The sequence below is a fragment of the Thermobia domestica genome, unplaced genomic scaffold (assembly GCF_964235325.1).
Source record: "Thermobia domestica unplaced genomic scaffold, izTheDome1.hap1.1 HAP1_SCAFFOLD_802, whole genome shotgun sequence".
Taxonomy (NCBI): Eukaryota; Metazoa; Arthropoda; class Insecta; order Zygentoma; family Lepismatidae; genus Thermobia; species Thermobia domestica.
The window spans coordinates 52,140-78,208 of NW_027656512.1; the positions used below are offsets into that span (position 1 = coordinate 52,140).

Here is a 26,069-nt window from a genome sequence, read left to right on the forward strand (position 1 = left end):
ACGAAATATATAATTTAGCTATGTAATTTATACTTTTTAAGATGTCTAATAGTAACTGAAAATCAGCGTTTTAAATTTGGAACATTAATTTGTGAATATCAATTGCTATTCTGTTCACATTAAATGTAACAGAGACAATATATTGAATTTAAATGGATATGCATTGCGAATTATGTACACACATAAATTAAATTTATAAAAGGTTTATCATGTTAAACCATGGTCTTGATGTGCTTATTAAAACTTGTATTTAAGAAACTTGTGAATCAAATTATTCTACAATTCACTAAATCTATCACGTGGGTAACATTTCAGTTCTACTATTCAGCTGGTAAGGTAGTTTTCTTTATTTTACTCATATCTAAAATCGAAATTACCAATTGGAGTTTGTAGTACTAAATTTCTATGTTATACTGAATTATTAGGGATAGTCTTGACAAATGTTTTGTGATCTTTTAGTTATTGCGAATATAATAAGTTATAGTTGGATATATGTAATGCAAAACTCTTGAGTTTCTCTTAACTGAATATAGTCAATATGTGTACCAATTCAATAGGAGATACTATACTGCCGTATGTGTGTTTTGATAAGATTAGAGAAATTGGTTCAATTATTTTTATGTTAAATTATGCGCTATTTATTTTTTTTTATTTTTGCGATTATCTAACTTTTAAATATTAGATGAATACAATAATATTGTTTGTTCAGTGCAATATTATATGTTCGTAATTTTTTTCCTAAGTCGTTTCTAATAAACATTATGTGAGAATATGATAAATAAAATACTAATTACACATATGAATACGCAAGATGTCTTGTTGAATTGTGCTAGGCACAACGTCTTTCGATTTTACCACCTATAACTTATGGTTTCAAGAGGAGTAGATTTTGTCATATCATTTAGAACCAAATATTTAAGATTACAATTATAACGTTTAATTTAGATAGTCATAAAGTACTTTAGATGCGCCTTAATGGACAATAACGTAAATATCTTAATAAATGAGATACTGAACATACATATATGTTGTTAATCAACGATTTATAGTCACGTCTGGTCAGCATTATAGTTTATTGTTCGCACGTATATAAAGGGAAGGAATATATTGCGCAAAATTATTTTAATTTGTGACTAACTTTCTTTACCAGAAATCGAACGTTGTGTAATCGAGGTTTTCGTGTGGTTAGAATTTCTTACGAATGCAAATAAATCATAACCCGTTTTCCTTCTTTTTTAATTTCGTTTTCCCAGCTATGCCACTACGAAACTCGACTTATCGAACACTTACTTTTTATCGCATCCGGAGTTTAAATATCTTATATACCTGTGCTTAAATCAGATGTAAACTAGAAATTCAAAATAATCTTTTGAGCAAATAAGAGAAAATTCAATTTATGATATATATCACGTGTAATGATACTCAATACGGATAATGATAGATATAAAAGGACATCAAACATACAACCAAACCAATCCTTAATTATAACGTTTACGACTATTCGTTTCTAACATTTGGTGGCTTGTTGTCACTATAAAAGCACATTGTCGTACCCACTGTGATCTTCGACCTACTAATCTATTCGGAGTGATCGTGAACCTGGTCTAGAGTACTAGTTAGATGTAGGGGTTCTACAGAAAGGTTCCTGGGCCGCAGATTGGGCAATCCCAAAAGTCCGTCGTTGGGTTCCAAAAAAGATGATACAGATTTCTCCGCACTTCGTACTCTTCCATTCAGCAATTCAGATCTGGCGTGAAGCAATTTTCGTCTGCACACTGTTATTCAAAATATGACGATACGAAATAACACTAAAACGTTTACAAGCATCACACAGTCACTGTTACTAAGCTGAGAAGTTTCCTATATACTCAAAATAACTATTTCATTTTTGGGTAATAACTTGTAAAGCTCAACCGTACAGGGGAGTGCGTATGGGGAAATAACGTATGTCCACTTTAGGACAATGCACCAAGGTTCTTTTAGTTAACTATAGCTTGTATATAGCGATCCAGGGAAATTCAGATTTTCACTCGTAACATCGGCACCAGAAACATAGCTAAAATATTGATGGGTCTTGGTACGAACGCGGGTAGATTTCCTTTCTTTCTCGACCATATAAGGGAGTCCTGAGGTTGAGGACAAGAACACCAACACATAGAAAAACATATCAAACTCATTAGAGAGTTACTTCAAGATTTTTCTTTCATATACGGGGCTTAGTCAATTAAGTTATATATTAACATTGTCTTTTCCATTTTGCTTTTCCATTATAGTGATCAATAATTACTTCTAGATGTTACTACTGTTGTTCTTCTCCTTTCTTCCAGTTGCATTATTTTATTTCAATTACAATTTTATATTTCTATTTCCGCGAAAAGAAATAGTATTTTAGCATTTATGCAATTTTATTCCTCGGAGTTTCTATTTTCCGTCTAAAACTCATTATTTCGTGATTTTTAATAATTAGGTTAATGTGTGTGTTATACCATTTTGATGTAATGTCTGTATTTACATCTATTTTTCTCACGATTTTTCATAACACATTTATCCTTGCACTATGTGTGTGTGTACTGGAATTCTTCACCTTATTTCACATGGCAAATACGAAATATAGTTCTATGTTGTTTTCTATTCCTCTTTCCTTAACGGAGCTTGCTAAATGAATATTTATAAATGTTACACTATACTAGCATATATTATCCGCTTACGTGGACTGAAATGAAAATTTAAATGCACAACTGTGTATCTCATGTGTTTAGTACCCGTGAAATATGCTGTTTTCCTTTGTGAGATCATTGACCATCTCGGCTACCCTAAAAACCATGAATTCGACACTGATACTGGTCAGTTTCGAACATTTTATGGTCTCCCCTTCTCCCAAGTTGCGGGACTGAATTTTGATTTAACTAGATCGAAAGTCGTAATATCGATCATTTTCAACCATTTAAATACACACACACACACACACACACACACACACACACATATATATATATATATATATATATATATATATATATATATATATATATATATATATATCCCTCACATGTTGCAGTCCTTGGCAGTGGAAGTGTCAATCTTCATCCTAGTGACCCCAAAAATTGTGGATTCAGCACTAATATCGGTCATTTTCAATCATATCTCTTCCTCCCCTCAACCTCCCCAACTTGCGATGTTTTACTTTGTATTTAAACGGGATCGAAAGTATCACTGGTGATCTGAATGATCCCGAAAACTATGGATTGGACAGTAATATTGGTCATTTTTGATCATTATTATATATTGCTACCCTGCAGCATACGGCATCAGAAATGTCACTGTTAGTCTCAGCTACTCCTACAACTATGAATTAGCCACAAATATTAATCATTTTCGTTTATTTTTAAATGTTTATCCCTTCCCACTACGATGTATTCTCCCCTTCCCTCACTCTTAGGGCTGGACTGCGATTTAATCAGCATCAGACGTATCACTGTTTCCCTCATCGACTCCGAAAACTATCGATTCAACATTAATATCGGTCATTTTTCATCAATTTTAAATTTCTCTATCTCTCACTCTCCCCTACGTTGCAGCGTCAAAGTGAATAGCCTCAAGTAATCCCTGCCGCTAAATTCAGGTATATTGAAAATTTGATTGAGTTCGGTAGGATGGTTCAGGAGTGACGAAGTCACAAAGGCAAAGTTTTTTATTATACTTTTTTTACAAATATTCCCCACCCCCATCCCTTTGAAAAGCTAATCAAAGCAAAGTGATAAAAAACACTCAATGCCGACCCTCTTATATGTTGAATATTTGATCGGGCTTGTTGGGAGATTGAAAGGTTATTATGTTTTATTAGATTTTATTTATATGTCCCCTGCACTCCCTCAACGTAGGATTTACCGTTAACGTGAAATTACAAAAACGTTTCCAGATCCGAACCTCATGTATCTTGGAAATTTGAATGAGATTAGTCGGATAGTTCAAAAGTTATTAACTTATAAAAATATTAATTTTGAATCATATATAAATTTATTTTTACATATCTCCACCTCCTTCTTCAACCCTACGTTGCTTGTGAAATTTCTGTCACGAAATCGATCCCTGGTCTCAACCTCATCTATGTTGAAAATTTGATAAGATCGGTGGAGTCGTTCAGGAGTTATTAAGTTTTATTTATTCTCATACCCTCCTACCGCCCCCGCCCGCCAGTTGTAAGAACAAAGTGAATAGTCTAAAACCAGCCCAGCCTCGAACCTCATCTGTGTTACAAATTTGATAAAGATCGGACTCCACTTCACGAGATTTGTAGTCACCAACATAGTGATTTTCAAAATTATATATATATATATATATATATATATATATATATATATATATATATATATATATATATATATATATATATATGTTAGAAGCCTAGACTTTGTATTAATGTAATAACGCGAAAAGCAATCTTAAATGTAGGCTGCTATGACTATTGGCTATTTGAATAGCGGATAAATTATTATCATTAGTGGATTAACATATTAGTTCATAAATTATTAACTGTTAAAATAAATATCTTTTTTGAATCTGGTTGATGTGACTGTTTCATGAATTATCGAACATATAATTGTTATATGAATAATTATTCCCATTGAACTGTTAAAAGAAGTTTGCTTAGTGAAGTAGAATTAGATATTTTGTTGAAAATGAATTTTTGAAACAAGAAAATTAATAGAAAACCTAAAAGAAAGGAAAATCCCTGATCAACGAAATGAAGGAAACATACAGGTGAGAGAGGCTTATATACTAGTGCTCAGAAGATACTGTAGCGTCCAGTAGACTGTTAGGTACATGGTGACATATAACAACAGATGGTGATTACAGTACATTCTGGTAGGATGAATAGTTGAACATGACGGCACATTTTTGTGCCTCATCAATTTATATTATGTGCCTGGTAAGTATAGTTTTGGTGAATATAACCCCCTAGGATCATTCCCGGTGACGTTTTCTTTTACATAACAACACACAAATAAGCCTAGGGATGTAAATTTTGATGACATTGTCAAACACGGTAACTTCAATAGTATATCGTCATCAAACAAGTCGTATAAAATGTTCTGATAGAGCCGAATTTACTCTGTGTTCTAAGAAATACTCAATTTATTCGCGATTGCAACTCAATATTCAACTAAATTTAATGTAAGAGATGGAGGTTAGAAGTGAAGTATTTTGTAGTATGCTTTGAACTGATACGACTTGTCAAATGGAACCACGTCTGTGGAAAATGGTATAAACACAAATAGGATATAAACACATGAGTATTTGGGTATGAATTGTCGAATCACCGGCATTAGTTTAAAAAAATAGATCTGGTACAACAGTGTACCTCCCCTTTTATAGCTTATTCTACAAAATGTATTGATTAATTCCCTTTATCAGCATTCTTAAATTGATTATTTCTTAAATTGTACGATCTTGGTTCAAAATGCATCCAATGTCCTCTGGATATTCCTTCTCATAACATTGATCTGGAAACGAATTCAGTCTTCAAACAGCGTCATTTGAAATAGCTGCCTATAAAACCTCAAGCAATGTGTTTCGTACCAATGCTTCAACTAAATATTTGACTACGTTCACCATAAGAAAACGTATTTGACGAAGTTGTTTATATGGATGTTAGTAAGTATCGTCTTTGTCTAATGTAGCAGGTAGTTTAGACTTCATTTTAACGTAAAAATATTTCAGAGAAAAATATGGAAAGTAGAGTTTAGGGTAACAGTGCTTATTTAATCTAGGATTTATTGCATTACTTTCCTCATATTAGCATTGTTGAGAGCAACTGATTATATTTCTTTTAATTCGGAACTCAAATTAGATTGACTATCGATTCTAGATAAACTGTTATCTCAGTTTTACAGCAACATTCTGTTTAATCTGCTTTATGACACTACGATACATGATCGATTGAAAAGAAATATGAATATACAAAAATAATATTAACTGGATTACATAAAAATATCAATGTTTAAAGATAAGTAGATTGGTATTTAAAATTCAAAATAAGAAATAAATAAAAATACGTTTTTTGCTTTCTTATACTCCGTACGGAAGACTTCTTTGATCATGATTGACTTCTTCAAGAGAAAATATGAACAATCTAACAATTTATATCCTATGTCGTTACCCATTCCGAGAAAACAGTTCATTTACGGCCTATTTTACTAACTTTCTCAACGTTAACACACCTATGTATATCAGCTGTTGCAAATGTCCAAGTGTATTACTCAATGGTTAATCGATTATTTCATTGCTTCTAGTTTATTTATGTTATTTAAAATTTTCTATAATTTTAAATTATATCAGATACTAAATTGTTCACAACCAAAACAATAATGCTCAATGTCCATTGACCAGTTCAAACAATAAGTTTGACAGCTTTCTTTAGTTCCTAATCGAGATTTGTTCTTCATATTTTTGAAGGAGAATTAGATTACTTTGTTTTTACATTTTTTCTATAAAATCATCTTTACTATTACCTTAACGTTAGACTTAGAAACTTAGGCTTATTACTCTTGCTACTTATTGCTATTAGATAACAAAACTACTACTACTACTACTACTACTACTACTACTACTACTACTACTAACAATATTAATAATAATAATAATAATAATTCACATCTCAGATCTGAGTGTCGAAGATGAGAAAATCATTTGTCATCCTTTGCGTTCTCTTATTTCTCGTCTCACTGGGATCTACTGCCCGTAAGTATATATATATATTTTATTAGCACTCTACAATTTTTAGAAATACAACAATATTTAGGTATAGCTAACACAGATAAATTGAATCGCTGATTCGAGAAACGTCATAAGTCACTCAATTGCCGACAATGAGTTTACAGGCAGCTTTAATTCTTGAAGGGTAGATACAACGTTGGGTCTTGAAATCGCAGAAGTCATGCTAGTCTTTCGTGCAGTATAGACACACATCAATTGTTAGTGAGTTGAGAGATTGAGAAGTCCTTAGCTAACAACACTTCCAACTCAACGGCTGGCACGAACGAATCTACTGGGACCAAGAATATAGGTCTTGAGCTCCAGGTGACAGGTGAGTGGGAGAGATAGTGCGACTGCGCTGACAGGAACAATAAAGCATATCTCATTTGTTCAGTGTATGTCAGTAACTAGCTACTGTTAGAACGTCATCTGTGCTTATGGCGTATTGTAACCCTAAAATTGCACAATATAACGGAGGGAGGAATGGTCAAAACCACCGAAAAAATGTGTGAGAAATGAACATTTATACGCAGCCAACATAAGTAAGAAAGCAAGAATAGAAAGAGTAGACATAACATGAAAAGGCAATTTTGTGGAAAGTAAAATTCTGGAAATTCCTGGAAATGTAAAAGGTAGTATTGTGATCAGTTTAGTGAGAGAGCCATACAAAATGTGCATCAACTTTTACAAAAACTTCAAAAGTGAGGGCTAGCAAGACATATAGTTACAAGGTCTCATTGAATTTGCTGAGGTAAAAAAAAAAACAAGAGCGTGTCGAATATCCGACACAATAGACCATCGTTCAAGTACCACGTGAAAGGTGTAAAGTACATACGGAAAGAGGTGTGTAAACAAGCACTTACATATACACATGGTGTGTCCGAGACACTAGTAAGAACACTGGAATAGCTGTGGGTTAAATGTGAAATGTCAAAAGACAAAAGCCGTCAAAATATGAAGGGCAATCCATTGTCACAGTATGTGTGTACGGACATTAACATACTGAATCATTCCCAACGGAGGAAGTGCATTATTACGGTAGAGAAAAAAAAAACTATTTAAGGGCAACACTCACAGTTGGAACAAAACATGCTCTTTTTACGCACAAATGCGCGAACACTAAAATGGAGTATGAATTCTATATCAAATTCTTGAAGAGATCAACCATTTGTTTGGTAAGCCACAAGTTGATAAATGTGCAACGTATGAGGAACAAGTGAAACTGAAGAGCCCTCATTTACGTTGTGGTGGACGTACGTGGTGAACAAAACCACAACCAGACACTTATTAGTATTTGTTTATCTTTTATTTCGAATACAAGTTTTCAGGTAATTCATAATTATTTTCCCATTCGAGGTCAGTCCTTTATGCCTTGAGAGAGGCATTTTGGTGTGTATAACTGGGCCCTAGAACGTTACGTTCGGCTTTGTATTCCACTAGAGATCATTCGTCTGATCTCTGAGCAAGGAAAGAAATGTACTTCGCAGATGATTGAAGTGGCCACTCTTCAACTTCAAGTAATAGTGCCTATATTACTATAAGCGACTATGCCTTTTCAACTAGACATATTGTAAGACACGCTACTCCACCATTCTGCTTGCCTCCACGTCCTCTTGCTTATTAAATACAAAAATCTCAAATAGTTTAAGATAATGGCTGACATATTTTAAGATATAAGAAAAACGTTACGGTATATACCAGAAGATCATCGGGTCTTCTACGAAAACGTCATGGAACGGCGACGTTCAACCATGTGACGCAGGGTATACAATGTGTGAATGTCTAGTTAAAAACGAGTTAACGCACGTGCTTTCGAGATAATAACAAATCTACTACATTGCACACATACAATGGGAGATGTTTTACTGTAAAATTTGTAAATGTACGTGTGGTCTCTTTGACACCACGCGTGAAATATCCAGAGCTTTTCCTTTCATAGTAGTAACGTGTCAAAAATTGAACCTAAACTAACGTAACCTAACCTATTCTACTGTATTCTAACCATACCTATTCTGATATTTTCCTGATCCTAGTGTTGGGTTGAGAACAGTCAACTATTTTGAAATTTTTGTGTACATTTACTTCCTGATCTGGAAACTGTTTCAAGTGCCGGAATAGTCTGTCCATATGGCCGCTATATGAAGACGTGAGCGCTGTCACTTGAAATAATTATAAATCTGTATAATGTTTTTCGCCTCTCTTGTAAAATATAGTTTCATGACTTACGACATTTCTCAAATCAGCGATTCAATTGTGAATAATAACATTACTTAAACGTATTCTTCCTTATTTGTACACGTGAGCAACATGAAAGTAATATGACACTCCTATTGAGTTATTTTGTGGCTATGACATTTTATGTAATTCATTTTAGTGCTCCTATATTATACTCTAATTCATCAACATTTTTATGTTGAAATCTTTTCTATTCTAGTTATATCCTTTTGTTAGTTCAATTAGCGACGCTGCTATATACGTTCATACCTCCTTTGAGGTTTCCTATTATTAATAGTTATTTATTGACAGTACGCACCATTTCTCTTGATATGTGCTAGTAACTTTTAAAATAATAGACAAAGAATTTAACATTTTACCATGCAAATATCTGCAAGGAACAGTTTGACATACTCTGTGATATCACCAAGATAACAGTGTTACCAGTGTTTCGTGTTTTAAAGTCACTATGTCATGTTTTTACATTTCACAAAATTACACGTCAAACGAAAATATATATGCATAGCCTATTTATTCTGTTTTATGACGTTCAAGACTAGTTATTTATTGTTTTAGTCTTTGTTTATGGATATGATTTCTGTTAATGAAATCTCCCTACGCAATCCATTCCATAATAAAACAAAGGAAAAACAGCAAACACAGTGACAAAGATTTTTTTACAGCATTTTTGGGCTCATTAAGTTTTATCAGATATCCTTTAACGATATATCAATGAAAGTATTAATGCAAATAGATATAATGAGAGAAGCTTTATCGATGTCTATCCCTCTCCGTTTGCTTTATTAAATCTTATTGTTATTGAGAATGTGCCGCTAAAATAATCAATGTAATTGTAATTATTTATATTTTGTTTGAAGTTGGGGATAAAATATGTTTTCCTTTCTGCTGTTACTGCTCTTTTACAGGTTCCGTATGACTATCGCATTTTTCGCGATTTTAAAATGATTTCTGCACTACAAAAAAAAACACATTTCTACATTGAAGGTGACTTTGATCCATATATTTTGTTTTTTGAATTTATCTTTCCACACTTGCTAACGTGTGTTATTGAATGATGATGATAATTATTAATAAAATAGTGGAATGAAGAAGTGGTCGAAAATTGTGAAGCTAGAGGAAGACCAGAACGCGATGTTAATCCAAGGGCTAAATTAAGTAATGGGTTTCTAATTGAACACAATGTAGTGCAAAGAAGTAAATATTTTTGAATGGTTATTAATATTGAGAACCACCATTCTTTGGTCTATCCGTTATCCAAGAGATATATGATTGTTATAGTTGGACTTTATTTTTTGGCATTTATGTGGAGCCCCCAGAATATTGCAGGCGCTATTGTCAAATGTTCTGCAACAAACACAGCAGCTCAGGAATAAATTTAGGACATTTTTCAAGTCATAAGTTTATAATCGTAAAAATATAACCGAAACATATTATTTCAAAATAACGATAATAGCATTTAGAATATTTATATTTTACAAGGGAAGTGGAAAGTATATTGTTAAGATCTTTTTTACCATCAGCTTACATGTACTTCGAAAATTAAACAGCGTCAATATTTTAATTCGCATATTGAAGAGACGTTCCAATCCTCTTTAATCTTCTAATATTGAATTAAATACCAAAAACATATCGATTATCAATCGAATAATATTAATACATTTTCATTAAACTTTTACGAAGTTAGGCAAATTACTGAATGGCTCTCCCAAATTATCTTACTGCTTCCATATAATTCGAATACAAATGCTTGTGGTAACAAGCACCAGAAAGACATTTTCTTTAGAGAAACTGGTAGACAGGCATCATAAATGAAAAGCAAATTATTTACTGGGTTTGGTTGCCTGTTCTGCTTTCCAAAATTTAATTAAATGTTTCATTTATCCATTTCCGTTAAATTTTATCTTTCGTGCAAACTTCCATGATCTTCAACGAAAAAAACGAACGTTTGAACGAAAATAGTGTTCCTCACAATACGATACGAGAAATAAGGTTTTCTTGGTTTCGTCTCTTCAATATGTGATGTCTTACGTGATCTAACCAGAAGAAGTTACTTCAATATGAAGCCCCCACATGTGCCTGCATGCAAGAAAATCACTCTTCCTCATTTACTAATCGTACTTTCACCTTTCCAACATTTGCTATCTGTATGGTTAGTATTTACATATGTTTAAGCTATATGGAATTCTCGGTTGGAAATTTATCATTTCCCACGAAAAGCGACAACGCATAAGCACTATATCATTCCTCTCTAATAACATATTTCTGAAAATTTCTTATATAGAAACCTTATCCTTTTAAGTACTTTCCGTAAAGTTGACTTCTCATCAGTAAATAAACTAACTTGCATTAAGGAATCAAGTTGAAAATTTATTGTAGAATAAAATTAGTCCGTTATTCTTTAACTCGTCTTCAACATAGCACAGAGTGTCATTAATCATTTCCCTTAATTGATTTCTATATATTTAACCACTTTTGGTTTTCATTGTTGTTCTAGAATTTTCAGTTCCCATGTTTAGTTTGAAAATGGTGTAGACACTGAAACTATTTACGACCAACAATTGTTATGAATTTGGAAATAGCCTTAACACAGCACATACTACTGGAAACTAAAACAAATATTTCACAGATAATTTAACACTCAACCCCCGCTAGCGGCGTAGATTTTACCTAGATACAGCGTGAAAGAATAAAGCTGTTAATGGACAAAAATCTCCCATTAGTTTTGTTTACACCACTTAGATCTAACTGTACGAGACAAGTTATTTTGTATAAGGGGAATGATTTATTAATTATTAACTTTATGTATTGCAGCGAGGACCTGTACTAGAAATTACTGTACAAGTGTTCCAACTGCACAGTGTGTTGCCTCCTTTAAGATAGTAATGTGCGACACTTGGATAAGTTCACGTGCTGCGTTACTAAGAGGTTGGTATATTTCTTTAATGCGTAATTCAATAACAGTGACTTAAAGTATATGGTGAGTATTACTTTCACTTACAACCATGCATATACAAAAGCTAAAAGTATTTCATTGCGTATTACACATTAAATGATTAATCGTTAATGAGTACGAAAGTAGTGGGACTATTTGTCCCCCCAACATAAAGACAATGACTATTACATGTTGCTTAAACGAACCCTAACAAGCTTAACATAATATTTAAAAAAATCTGTAAATGTCAATCTCAGATATAAATACATTAATATATTAATCATTCTAAGTATTAAAGTATTTTTGGGGATCGGAAAAATACTAAATGGGTAATAACTTACGAAATATATACATGGCCCGAAAGGTGCTGCAAAAATGGATAAAACTAACTGGAGTATAAGCATCTGAGAGCCGTTAACTGTTCCATTCTTGCAACAAGATTGAATAGTACGTTCATATAATAAATTACGTCTCCAAAAATGTATGTACGACTTCCACAGTAATAAGTAACGTTCGAATCCTTGGTAGGCTAGATATAACACTACAATGTGCTGATTTTCAGATGGATAATACCTTATTTGTAATATGTACATCTTCTACTTCGTATTAGATACGAGTATGTGAATCAGGAGTGCTAAATTGAAAATTGTGGGTTTTCACTATATTTTAGTGAAAAGTATGCAATGATACTTGTAGTGTTGTAAATAAAAAACATCGTTCTTATTCTTCGTTTTTTAGAAAAAACATTGCCTTTCATTTTTTCTAAATTTCGATTTTTTTAAATAGTCATTAGTAATATATCTTACGTCATTTAAGTCTGAAGTATTTTTATGTAGGTGTAATTACCGTAAAAAAACATAAATTAAATACTAGCTACTGATACGGTACAAATATTTTACAATTTATATGAGTAGCATACCTACTAAATATCCGTGTTTCTGTAGTGTTTCACCAATAGCAACCAAGAAATAAAAGTATAAATAAGCTTTTGTTTTATCGTGAAAGTAGGACTTTAATAAGTACGAAAATAATATCAAGAACAGTATAAAATGCAAATAACTTGTCTAAAGGTAAAAACTATTACTAATTTGCCTACTAATATTTTTCAAAATATCATATATAAATAATTTGTCGACTAGATATACGATATGCATTGCCGACTCTATCATATGTGCAACACGCTCATTTGCATGGGGCTGCAATATCTGTCATAAGTATTTTATTTAAAATAAATATTTCTTGTTGGAAACAGACTTCATGATCATGGTAGTCAAATTTAGTAAGCTGATCTTCACATTCAGAAAATATGTTTAGGTCTCATTAGTTTAAGTCACATGGTCAGTGATAAAGCAAATGGTAAAATAAATTCCAGAATAAATTGCTTGATTGTTGTCAAATACAAGAACTTAATTCTTGAACGCCTGTCTCCTTTGTTTAGTTATCAGAGTTCTGATATGAAAGCTTCTCTTGCCTTTGTCGCAAATAAGATCGTTATCATTGAAGGTGGGAACATTTTTTTAGATTAAATAATAACAGATGTAGAAGGACAATAAAGAAATAAAGATAAAAGAGCTAGATGCTCTATAATTGCAAACTGATATGTTGAGATTGAAACTCGATATTGAATTCTATAAAAAGGATTACCATCTTTCAGATGTATTTGCTTTATCTTTCACTAACATACTACATTAATATTTAAAGAAACAAAAGATACAAGATTGTATTTGTAGTAAGTATTTAAGCCTTTCTGAGTGCGAGTGTAGTTTCCCTCCCCTTCGTTGTTCATGCTGGAGTAGCATACTTAATATCGTGACTTTTAAGATTTGTTCTTTCTGGGGAAAGAGGGAGGCGGCAAATTACATCCTTGCACGGGCGACAAATTGCCTAGGGCCAGTCCTCACGATATGTACATACATACAAGATACGAATTTAGGATGACATAATTTGAAGTAATACACACTGTTTCAAAATCAATATTAAGGTTTTGATAATTGAATGTTTTGTACCATATAACGGAAATTTTATGGGACTTTCTCACCTATCAACTCAATGTGTGCCATGTGACGAATGAAGCTCACATCGAACACTTGAAGCAAAAACTGTTTGAGGTATTCTTTTGTTTGATGTATTGTTTATAACTGTACGTAAAATGTAATAAGTACTACGAAGACTTAATTCCTCGATATTCATTTTGAAACACCCTGCATTTCTCAGCAACAGTATTAGAACTAAGATGTAAAAAGGGGAGAATTTTTTTCCTTATAAAGTTATTGTTTACAACAACGATATTATTATTAGTCAAGACTATAATTACTACAACAACACATGTTATTAGTCAAAAAATATAATCAAATGTACAGGAAACCTTTCGGACCCAGGTGGCCAAATTTGCGCATACGAGTGTGTCACTTTTTTAATCCGCTCCTATATGGACACTTATTAAGATACCGGTATATTTTTTGCCAAATATGGTTGTACCAGAGTTTATCATTCTAGTTTCTTTTTCTTCTGTGTGTCGAATTTCCTTCTCAAATTTCACCCCAGTCAAAAATTCGAGAATTTTCGAATTTTCTTTATTACTTTTCCCCTGTAGCTTCATTCGTTGTAGAGAGACCTCCATAACACTTGTCAGGCAGATATGTCAGATGGATAGCTAATTGCTGACATCAATTGGACATTCCTGCGGGCAGTGTTGCCAACTACGGAAATTAAAATCTCCCTAAATTTGGGCATAAAATTCATAATTTTTGTTATAAATCCGTACCTATACGTCCGAGTGCAAGTCAACTTACGACACTCGAACATTAGTCCTTACTTAACTAACCCGAGTACATATCGTTACAGTAGGGTAATTAGGGGACGCACGAAAGATTCGGATTTAGGTTGTAACTGCTGATTTTCCCCTACTTTGTTGTTTATCGAAATATATTTTGGTAATTAGAAGCTTTGTTTCTTAAATATCGCCATGATACTTGTAGGATATATAAGTAATGTACCAGTGTTTATTTTGAGATAGTTGTCGTCTGTCTGGTAGCAGTGTTACTAGCTGCGGAAAATTTTAATTCCATATTTAAGGAGAAAATTTTGGGAAAATTACGTGTTTTGTCAATTATATCCCTCTTGCTGGCTATATCGGAACAAACCAGTATCGGTACTAGTATCTGTAAATGGAAAAAAACTGAATTTCTGAGGTAAAATGATACTTTTTAAAAACAATTTCATGCTTACTTTGTTAGATATCGCCATGATATTTGTAGAATATATTCATGGGGTATAAAAATTTACTTTTAGATGGTTTACGTCTGTTTGATGGCAGTATTTCCGGCCAAAACAATTAATTTCCGATTTTAAGTGAAAAATTCGGAAAATTTTCCTTTCCCCTCTATTATTTCCCTCTTGCTCGCTACGTTGGAACAAATATACCACTACCTGAAAGCCTTCTGTATAGCCTACAGAACGCACCATAAAAAGGTTCAATAGGATAGTTAGAGAAGGTGTAGCCCAGCTGTATGTGTTGCTTTTTGCTTCTGAGGCGTAAAAAGTGTCAAAATTTCATCTGTATGGAATCAGATAATTTTTTCTTTCTCTTTTTGAATGGAAGCCAGCGACTTCAGGTTCTCACAGTACTTTGTCAACGCACCAAAGAACTTTTAGGGGGCTTGGGTCTATATGGCAACAGTGGTGCTAAATACAAAAACAAAATCTTCAAATTCGGTTAGGGAATTTTTTTGTAAATTTTCACTTCTACATTTCCTTCAGTAATTTCCCATCCGCTTTCCACACTGCAATGTAACTTACACCAAACAATGGTCATTTCCTTCTCTTAAAAATAAAGTTTAACCATATCAATCGAATAAACGGTTTTGGGGAAATAAGTCACTAACTGACAAGGTAGGAAAAGGCCAAAAATGACCTGGGTCCGAAAGGAATAATGACACGATTTTGCTCGTATAGGTACAAGAAAACAAACGATTTGTAAGTTAAAAGGGCTTCGAATCAAGTTCTACTGATTATTTCAATAATCTTCAACATAAATCAATAAATAATAGTTGCCAGAAAAAAAAGCAGACATTTGAAAAAAAAACATGAAAAAGAACGATGTCTTTTATTGAAAAACAACTTCACAGAAAAAAAACGTTGTTTTTTACAACACTAGATATCTGCCAACCGATATGCAATGATACATTGTTTGTGAGTCTACACTGCATCTGATAAACAGGACAGACGCGGGCCGAGACTCGAGGACAGATAAACTTATTATAGTTGTGTCATTCTTGACTGCTGCGTCCATAAGTTCATTTCTCTAAATGATTATTTCTAAAGGCACATAGCACGAAAAGACGACAGAAATATGTAGTTTTTGGCATTTTTGCAGAACAAATCGATAGCTAGCTAACTAGTGTCAAATAGTTTCAGCAGAGATCAAGAGGGGAATGAACATGCAAGGAAACTGCAATAATATCTCGGTCTAAATAGACTACAGTATGAACAAAATAGAAGAATACATTTACCATCACAACTGTAAGGGAAAAACACAGAACATATTCTGAACTCAGCGACGAAACGTGCTGTGCTGACGTAAGAGGTTTGCTGAAACGTAAACTGGAAACGTTAGTATGTAAATGGATGGAAGATACATCTATCTATCTATATGTATGCCACAGATATGTAAGTCCAGTTGGGGAAGTGAGTGATGTTAGAAGTATAACTGTATGCTAGTATTTTACAGTAAAATCCAGAAACTGACTCTCCTGACCAGCAACAGATGAAGTTAAAGTGTGCTACCATGAAGATACGTTTAGCGACAAGAAATAACAGGACCCTCAGTTTAGAGATCGCGGGATATATTCGTATGGACATATGACATAATAATGTTGGTAATTTCAAACAGCGTAGAAAGGAAAAAAAACTTCGGGTAATATTGCTTTACGGTGTAAATCAATATTGAAGATGAATACCGATAATTTGAACACAGACAATTACAAAGACCCTAGTCATATAGCTATATTAATTTCCTAAGTCTTTCAGAAACATTTTTAAACTCAAGCATATAGCATAGCGATGCTGACAATAACCAAACTAAAACTTCTTAAACCTTGATTTTGTGGTTAAAGAGATTGCCTGTAGTCAATCAAAAGGAGTAAAGTTCACAAAGGTCCTGGTAGAGAATGTGTAATTCCATATATAAAACTCAACTATTGTTCACCATGCGCGTTAAACATACATAAATTCTTTATACGTGATATTTGTAAGTCACATGAAAAAGTTCATAATCTTGACACATTTGGAGATTATAATATCATAAGTGTTACATGGATCATTGTTAGAGAAAGACACCGAAATGTAGTAGACTCTCAGAGATTTTGTATTCAGTAAAGGTTTTAACTCTTCACGAGATTACTAAAACATGCAAGAAACACCGGATCAGAAAAAGTACGCACATGAATGGCTACATGTATTAAGTGGAGATATTGGTAGTGAAGTGGATTTTTATGGAAATTATATCTTATCCTGCATTAGAGCTTGATGCAACTGGAAGAAAGAGTCTGCGTAAGTTTCGCCAAATACTTATATAATATATGTCGATATTTCCAATGGGAAATAATTCTTTAACTTGGCCAATAGTTTTCACCTATGTCAATTCCTGTGTATTTTGGGTAAAATTATGGCCACTTGTAACTTTCAAACAGTGCAACAAATGTAATTCAGAAAGGAAATATACCTAGACAAGTAAGATATATTAGACACTACAGTTTAATGATTTTATGCTAAATAATGACTAGTGCATTACCGAACAGTCTCATTCTCAAGGTAACGAGTAAATGATTAACAATGTACAGTTCTCAGCCCATCTCTGGCAGAGAAGTAGGATAGTGTTACCTAAAGAAACTGACTCTGCGGAAAAATGGGTGTAATGTCTCCGATACAAGCAGCACCCTTAGAGCAGGAAACACATTTTGCAAGAATACAATTAAAGAGCACAATTCCAAAAGAACTTAAGCCAAAGAAGTAAGTTTTTCAGAAGACGATTATTTTGTAAGTTTCTCTCGTTTTAAGAAAATTAATCTACATACAAATATCGTAATTGCCTACTTTTCGCAAGGTAAGGGCGAAATTATCGATTCTGTAGCAATACCTTTATAAGAGATTTCAGGCATGAGTCAAAAAATAACTTCAGAAAAAAACTGTTGACTTATGACTTTTTGGAAAACAACGTTGTTTTCTTTTTCCTACAATTTATTCCATTTATGGAATTTTGGCAGTTTAATATGTGGAGATACTGAAATGTAACTTAAGAGAACCAATATCTCCAAATTGAGAAACACTGACTTAGGCTCTTTTGCAATCTACCCTTTCAATTCCAGCCCGAGCAGAATTCCTACTATTCTGTGATATAAACGTGTGTAAAGTTGACAAAAATTGACACACAATGAGTGAGGAGACATTGTAAAGTCAGTAGGTGCGGTATTTAAATGAGGGCAGAAATAAAATATATTGTATTTCATCTAGGAATTAATTCGTGCGGGTGGACAAGAAATGGCGCAACGAACGGAGCGTTCCACAGATCCGTGTATCCACACATGTGTTGCAAACCCCTGTCATCGCGTATCGTTCGTAGTATAGGGCAGTGGATTAAAGCGTCAACAACACCAGTTTGTAGTTAAGTGAACATGGCGCAATTTGTGCCTGATAAAGTGTTTTTGCGGGGTGTCCTGCTGCATTACTTTAACATGCAGAAAAGTGCGACTGAAAGTCATCGTATTTTGGTGGAAGTGTATGGTGACCATGCTCTAGCTGAGAGAACGTGTCAGAAGTGATTTGCACGGTTTAGAAGTGGTGATTTCGGCTTGGCAGACCAAGAGCGAGCTGAATAGCCAAAAAAATTTCAAGACGAAGAATTGACAGAATTGCTCGAGCAGGATTTGTGTCAAACGCAGGAACAACTTGCAGCAGCATTAGGCGTTGATCAAACAACACTCTCCAAACGCTTGAAAGCCATGGGAATGATTCAAAAGATATCACATTGGGTTCCACATGAATTGAAAGACAGAGACGTTGAAAGACGAAAAACCATTTGCGAATTGCTGCTTCAACGACAGAGCAGAAAGGGGTTTCTGCATCGAATTATTACGGGTGATGAGAAGTGGATCCATTACGAGAACCCTAAACGAAAAAAGGCCTGGGTGAAACCAGGTGAACCAGGTCCATCACAACCAAAACGAGATATTCACTGTGCAAAGGTTATGCTGTGCATATGGTGGGATATGAAAGGTGTGGTGTACTATGAGCTGCTGCAACCGGGTGAAACTATGAATAGAGAACGTTATCGACGACAATTAATGCGTTTGAAGCAAGCTCTGGTCAGAACACGACCAGAATGGGAGAACAGACATGATAAACTTATTGTTCAACATGATAACGCTCGCCCACATGTCGCAAAACCGGTCAAAACCTATTTAGAAAATGTCGGATGGGAAGTTTTACCCCACCCGCCGTATTCACCAGACGTTGCTCCTTCGGACTACTACTTGTTCGATTGCATGAACAACGATTTGATTGGATAGCGGTTTACTTCTTCAGAAGATATCGAAACATGGGTCTCTGACTGGATCGCTTCCAAGGATGAGGACTTCTTTCGCCACGGAATCCGTACATTGCCTGACAGATGGGCGAAAGTGGTAGCTAGCGATGGACAATATTTTTCTTAAGGTATTTATGTATTTTGTGTTTGTACTACAGCTTCGATGTGTGCGTACCAACCGCACGAATTAATTCCTAGACCAAATACATATTTGTAAAATTGTAGAAGCAATGGACGTGAACGTGTCATCTGGACATGCGAACCAAATCTAGTCCATTCGATGCGGTGAAATTTGCAAAACAGTAAAAACTCCAAAACAGTTTATGCGGTGAAATTTTTCAATACAATATTCCTTCGGGGAAACTTTAATATGAATTTCTTTCTTTCTGATCCAAGTATTAAACGTAAGGCAGGCATATAGAAAATATTCCTCAATTGTCAACATTTCTTGCTATATTTTGAGTGATTAAAGACTTGTTATACAATTTGACATTGCAGATTTACTTTAAGATACATGTGGACCAAAGCCTATCAAAAATTTACATTGGTCAAATTTTTACGTCTGCTCTAATGCTGAAAGTATCAATGTAATTCCAATATCATTCGTTGCAGGATCACAACTATTAAATGAGAAATATACTATTAGGTATTAACGTTCAACGAGCAATAAGGTATTACAAGGTAACAACTGCAGATTAGTAGAATAGATCAGTAGGAACTACAGATATAGGAACTGAAGATGAGAAAGTATTATGGTTGAAAATTATTCTTTCAACCATCAAAAGGAATTAGATCACACATATTTCCATTTCAAAACGGAAGACCGCTATGGGAATATTCGAAAAGTGAAACAAGTTAAAAACACGCACGGCAAATATATGAAAAAAAATATTATTTAATATTCAGTACGATATGAAAAAGCTTCTCGTATCAGTGTGGATCAATTCATGAATCCAATTATTTCGAAGAGCAGGGTATATAATCCGTAGGCCACTCTCGAATAGTTTATTCAGTAACATTTTAAACGTGCTTATTTGTATCTATAAGTCACCTAAAGAAATCAGCACACCTCCGGAACCCATCTTAATAAGGCATGAGGCATTTGAGAATGCATAGGATCACTTTATACTTTCAATATTCAAAAATTGTTACTGACTTTTTATGTATCTAAATGTAAGGAAAATAGCTGAGTACTTATATATGTGCTTATTTAGTTTTGAATAGAGTAAATATTATTGTAATTATACTCCAAATACGCTATTTCTAGTTTCGTGTTGCAGTACGAATGTCTTAGGATCTATTCTGTAGTTAGAAAGATATAAGGTTAACGAAGAATGATCTGTCGCCCTTTTGTTTACGAACTACGAACATCGATACGTCATCTAAGAAGTATTTCGAAAATCAAAATAGTCCCATCAGCATCGACGAAAATTCCATCGAACTTGAACTTGGTGCACCGTGAAGCGAAGAAAGTATTAAGAACATTTGGCACTTCGACTAGGGATTTGAATTGGACTCCTCTAAGGTGATTTTCCAGGGAATGGAACAGGTGATAATTGGTCAGTGCAATATCCGGGAAGTATAGTCGATGCACTGGTGTTTTCCATCCAGGAAGTAGAATGGTATCCCGGGTCATCTTAGCCACGTGGGGCGTAGTGATGTACCGTAATAGGAGGATCGCTTTCCAATTCAGAGGTACTGGCTCAGAACTTTGAGCTATTCTTGAATACGGCTCAACAGCGAAAATATACACAGTTACACTGATGCTCTGAACAGCTAATATCAGTGCCGATGCACTATGCCGCGAGCAGGCCAGCAAACACACAGAATATTCCTCTCGTACAGTGCTGGTTTTGGCTGTTTCGTAACCAGTTCATGAAAAGCTAACCGACATGACGGCGTCTTAGAGCTTCGTGCAGGACCAATGTTTCATCACATGTCAACACTCTGTCCAAAAAAGACTTCTTCCTCAGAGGAGAAAGCAAGGAAACACAGGTGTCTGCTCTCAATGCTTTTTGGCCCGGAGCAGAATCATGTGGGACCGAGCGATCCACTTCGAGTGCTTCTCAATTTCGTCGTGGTGAAGTGAATGTTTTTTCCACTGAATTTTAGTTCCAGTTTCTCACATGTCTAGCCTCAATTACTGCCTGAAGAACTTAATTTTCTACAAGTGTTAATCTTTGGCACGTGGTGCGTCCTCGAGTACTTCGTCACCGTCCCTAAAGTAGTAAACACTCTCACCAAAGGTTTGGAAAATCCTCTGAAGGGGCGTTATACCCCAGCTTGAACTCATACAGCATACACGCCCTCAGGACTTTCTGTTGAACTCACATGTTCACTCTGTCCTTACACAAGTTCACGCTATAACTGACTTGCCACAACCATGGAGTATGTGGGATATACCGACACCAAAAACTGACCTTCGCTTTATCTCCTTTCGCATTCAACTCACGGTCTGTGGGCCAATTGAAAACAGACTTGCACAGAAAGCGGCAGAACGTTTTTAGTTACCTGTATATATTTATGTTGTGATTATAAATAATATGAAATAAATGAAATTACTTATGTGACATGAGAAATATCATGGAACATAATGTGTGGAACCATAGTGCTTTACCCTCGAATGTTCTATTTCAAACGAAAAGAAATTGACCTGTTGCAAATCCGTATATGGGATACTCTAAAACTTCAATTTTTACGATATTACATTACCATGTTATAGATGATATAAAGGGAAATTCTGAATGGTTTCTATAAAACGTAAATAATGGTTTTTCAACTTAAACCCAAATTGAAAAATAATTTATACACAACAAATAAAATAACATAAAATTTTGTTCGATGTAAAAAATATTATATGAACATTTTACATTTCATTTCAGGATATGTAGACGTTGACGACTACGACTACTAATACAAGCAGAAACAAATCACGATCATGAGAGTGGATGCGTAAGGTTTCATTATGAACACACTGCTCCTGTTTTCACATTCTTAGAAACTATGTTTTAAACTGTCTGGATAAATTGCGTTTCTGAATTAATATCTAGAATTCTTCAGGCAATCTAATTTTTTTGAAATGTATTATTGTAGCACATAAAGAGACAATAAAATGATAATGTTAACAAATACAATAAAATGATCATAGCAACAGACAATATCATTCGTTTTTTACACCCCCGTGAAGTTAGCGACCAAAAGTTTAAAAAATCTATATATCTTTAGAGGTCTGAGTAGCACTCAAAGAGTTCTAGAGTTACAAATAGGTTAGACCAATAGTTCTGGGTAAATAAAGATTCTATAGCGATTTTAAAGTTTCGATACTAACATCGAGCAAAAAAATCTTAAAATGTCTATTATTTTTTAGAGTTCTGAGTAGCCGTCAATAAGTTCTAGAGTTCCTGATAGGGTAAACCAACAGTAATGGGTAAATAAAGATTCTGTAGCGATTTTAAAGTTTCGGTGCTAACTTCACGCAAAACCAAAAATCTTAAAATGTCTATATTTTTTTAGGGTCATGAGTAGCACTCGAAGAGTTCTAAAGTTCCTCATGAAGATTCAGAAGAATTCTCGCAAAATAAGGGGTAAACGCGAAATAAATATTTCCTCATAATCTAATGGCAAACACATGCAATCGGTGCAAATCATTAACAAATATATAATACGTGCCTAATAAAAAAAATCAACCAATGTTACACAAAACATTATAGAAATCGACAAGTGCTACTGAAAACTGTCATCAGAACTCTATTTCATTTCGAATTATAATTAAGTGTTTTCATACTACTACTTTTGTTAACAGGCAAGACTATAAATCTCATTAACATTTTTCAACGAATTTAATAGAAGAATGACCTAGCTGAATGTAGAAAATACTGTTGTACTAATCTATTTTAACACTGTCCACTGTCGTGCCTGGGATTTGCCTTCCTTTCAACTGCAACGTACCCCTTCCTAATGAATATGTGTAGGACAATCGTTGTGTGGAAGTGAATTCGGGACAGGTAAAATTTCCTACAAACTCACTACAGTAGAAAGGTTAATCGACTGAAAGTCATTAAAGAAATACTGGTTTTTAAAGCTATACAAACCAGAAATAGATTTAAATAGATATAACTTGATATTTCTTGTTACTAAATAAAATGAATTTATTGAGTTTTGTTTTATGAGAAAGAAAAGACTACATATGATTGAATAATTTTATATATGTCAAAACTTGAAAATAATATATATATATATATATATATATATATATATATATATATATATATATATATATATATATATATATATATATATATATATATTACGAAGTCTAACAATGTAGCAAAATATAAATACATGATGTATATTAATGAACGACTTGCTATTTTAATAGATTTGTTAATAAAAATACAACATTTTTCATTTCATAACATATTTTTTTTCATTTCCTACCATAAGACACTTCACTCATGAAAACGAAGTCAGGAGATGTGGCTTCTTTTCAGAAAATGTAGGTCTTTTCAGGCAATTAGTTTATAACGATTTATTGGACATATTCAAGAAGTTTATATTTCATTAGTAACTTGACAACAGGGTGCATCTAATTCATTTTCTTAAAATCACATTACGATATTATTTTCTTAGACTGAGATGATCTCGGCTTTTATCGACTATTTCAAGCAAATTTTATTAATATTTCACAATTAAGTAATGCGTTAATTCCTGTAGTAAAATCGGATGATTACTTTATGAATAACCTATGATGGGTAATTAACTCTCAGAAACGTCTTTTATGCTTAAGATTTTTTCAAAAAAATTATAATCCTATTCTCACTATAAATAAATTTTCACACGAAATTCCAGCGTAATTCGATTTGCTTCTAAGACATTGAAGAACGAAAATTTATTGTTGTGGTCGAAATCATTCATTAATTTCCTGAGTTATATTTTGAAAGAAGCCTGATGTTTCTTATATATATTTTTGAGCAAGTGTTTAGTTATTGTGCATTTATTGATTTATGACCGATGTAATAGTTAAGAACAAACTAGTATACTCTGTATGTAAATTTACTCTACCATTATTAATACATTTCATCTTCAAGAATTATTAAACATTATAAGAATTATTAAAAATATATGTTAGTGTACGGTGTTTTTACTTTCCCTCTTTCGAAAACACAAGAAATCGTTGTGATTCTGAAGGATGAGAAATAACATAAAATTACTGCGAAAAATTCAATTATATTAAAAGGGTACTGTGGTGCGTACTTTCGAAATCTGAGTGCATAAGAGTTCAATGTTTACTGGGACAAGTTGCAACCCACTCATGATAGATTTTAATCCTTATAGCCTATTGTCACAGTTTTCCAACCAATATTCTTTCAAATATTCAGTTTATTTGAAAGTAAATTAATAAACCTTTCGCATCCATAATACTCTTACGACTCGCATCTACGGTTTGTTCGTACCCCAGCCTTTATTGCGTTCGCAATTTCATCTGTTCCTTTCATATTCTTGTCCACGACTCATTACATCTGTTTATAAAATTTCAAATATGTCACTGAGGCATGGAATGCAGGCTACAAATGTTCCAAGTGGAAGAAATGGAATAGAGAGGAGGACCACGAAACCATACGTTGGCAGCAAATATAGTCAAGGAATCTATGGGTTTGGTACCAGTGGCATTGAGCATTCAGAATTATTCAGATGCTTTCAAAGGTGTTCTGACTCCACAAATAACAAAACTAATTATGTGAACGAAAAACTTGAATCTACGTTAAGAAGGTAAAGGACTAGAACTCAATATGATCAAAATAAATGATACTGAAGAAATTGAAATATAAATTTTTGTAGGAGGTCATTATTTTGACCGTAGTGCAAAAGTCACCAGGACAAAGAAATCTTGACTGTATTCTGGTCAAGTGAAAATGGACATCCAATATTTCGAGCATCGAAGTCTCTGGTAGTTTCAAGTGTCTCTCGTTAGCTTTTGTCAACTTGACGACACTCAAACTCACCAAGGGAGACTAAAAACAGAGAAAAATAGCACAATTCCGTGAACTTTGGGAAATATTCGTTCTGAATTTGCAAGACGTAAAAATACTCAAAAGTTATTGATTGTGGGCCACCAGGTGGGTGTACGATCCTGAAACATCATATCAATTAAAAGGAGAAATGTATGTTGGTCATCAACAAACTTACAAACGAAGCAACAAAAAGGACCTTGTAAAGTGACTAGTCAATACATGGTTAAATAGAGAAACAATATAACAAAGGACACCTATTTCATAAGCACCGAGTACGCCGAAGAGTTGCTTCTTTAGATAAGAACAGTTGTTGGTAGAATGAATGAGTGCAAAAAGGGAATATCTAGGAAAATGTATGAAATCCTCGAGCGAACAGAATATACGTACATGTAAAGAAAAGTATAAGTGTAGTGCATAGAAAACTATATATATATATAAAATATTACCAGTTATTTTTAAAGACGTTTACTATTGTTGCACCCACTACATTTCACAGAATTGGGGAATCCGTTCATGTTATATGATTATAAAACCCGAAATATACAGTTCCATA

The 26,069-nt window shown here is 33.7% G+C and overlaps 1 long non-coding RNA gene across 1 annotated transcript; it reads left to right on the top strand.

Moving 5' to 3' along the window:
* Positions 1–279: 279 nt before the first annotated feature.
* LOC145677347 (uncharacterized) lies at positions 280–22,655 on the top strand. Its single transcript, XR_014129780.1, has 4 exons — positions 280–331; positions 6,663–6,741; positions 11,803–11,916; positions 22,388–22,655. It is a non-coding gene; the product is annotated as an uncharacterized LOC145677347 (long non-coding RNA).
* Positions 22,656–26,069: the final 3,414 nt, after the last annotated feature.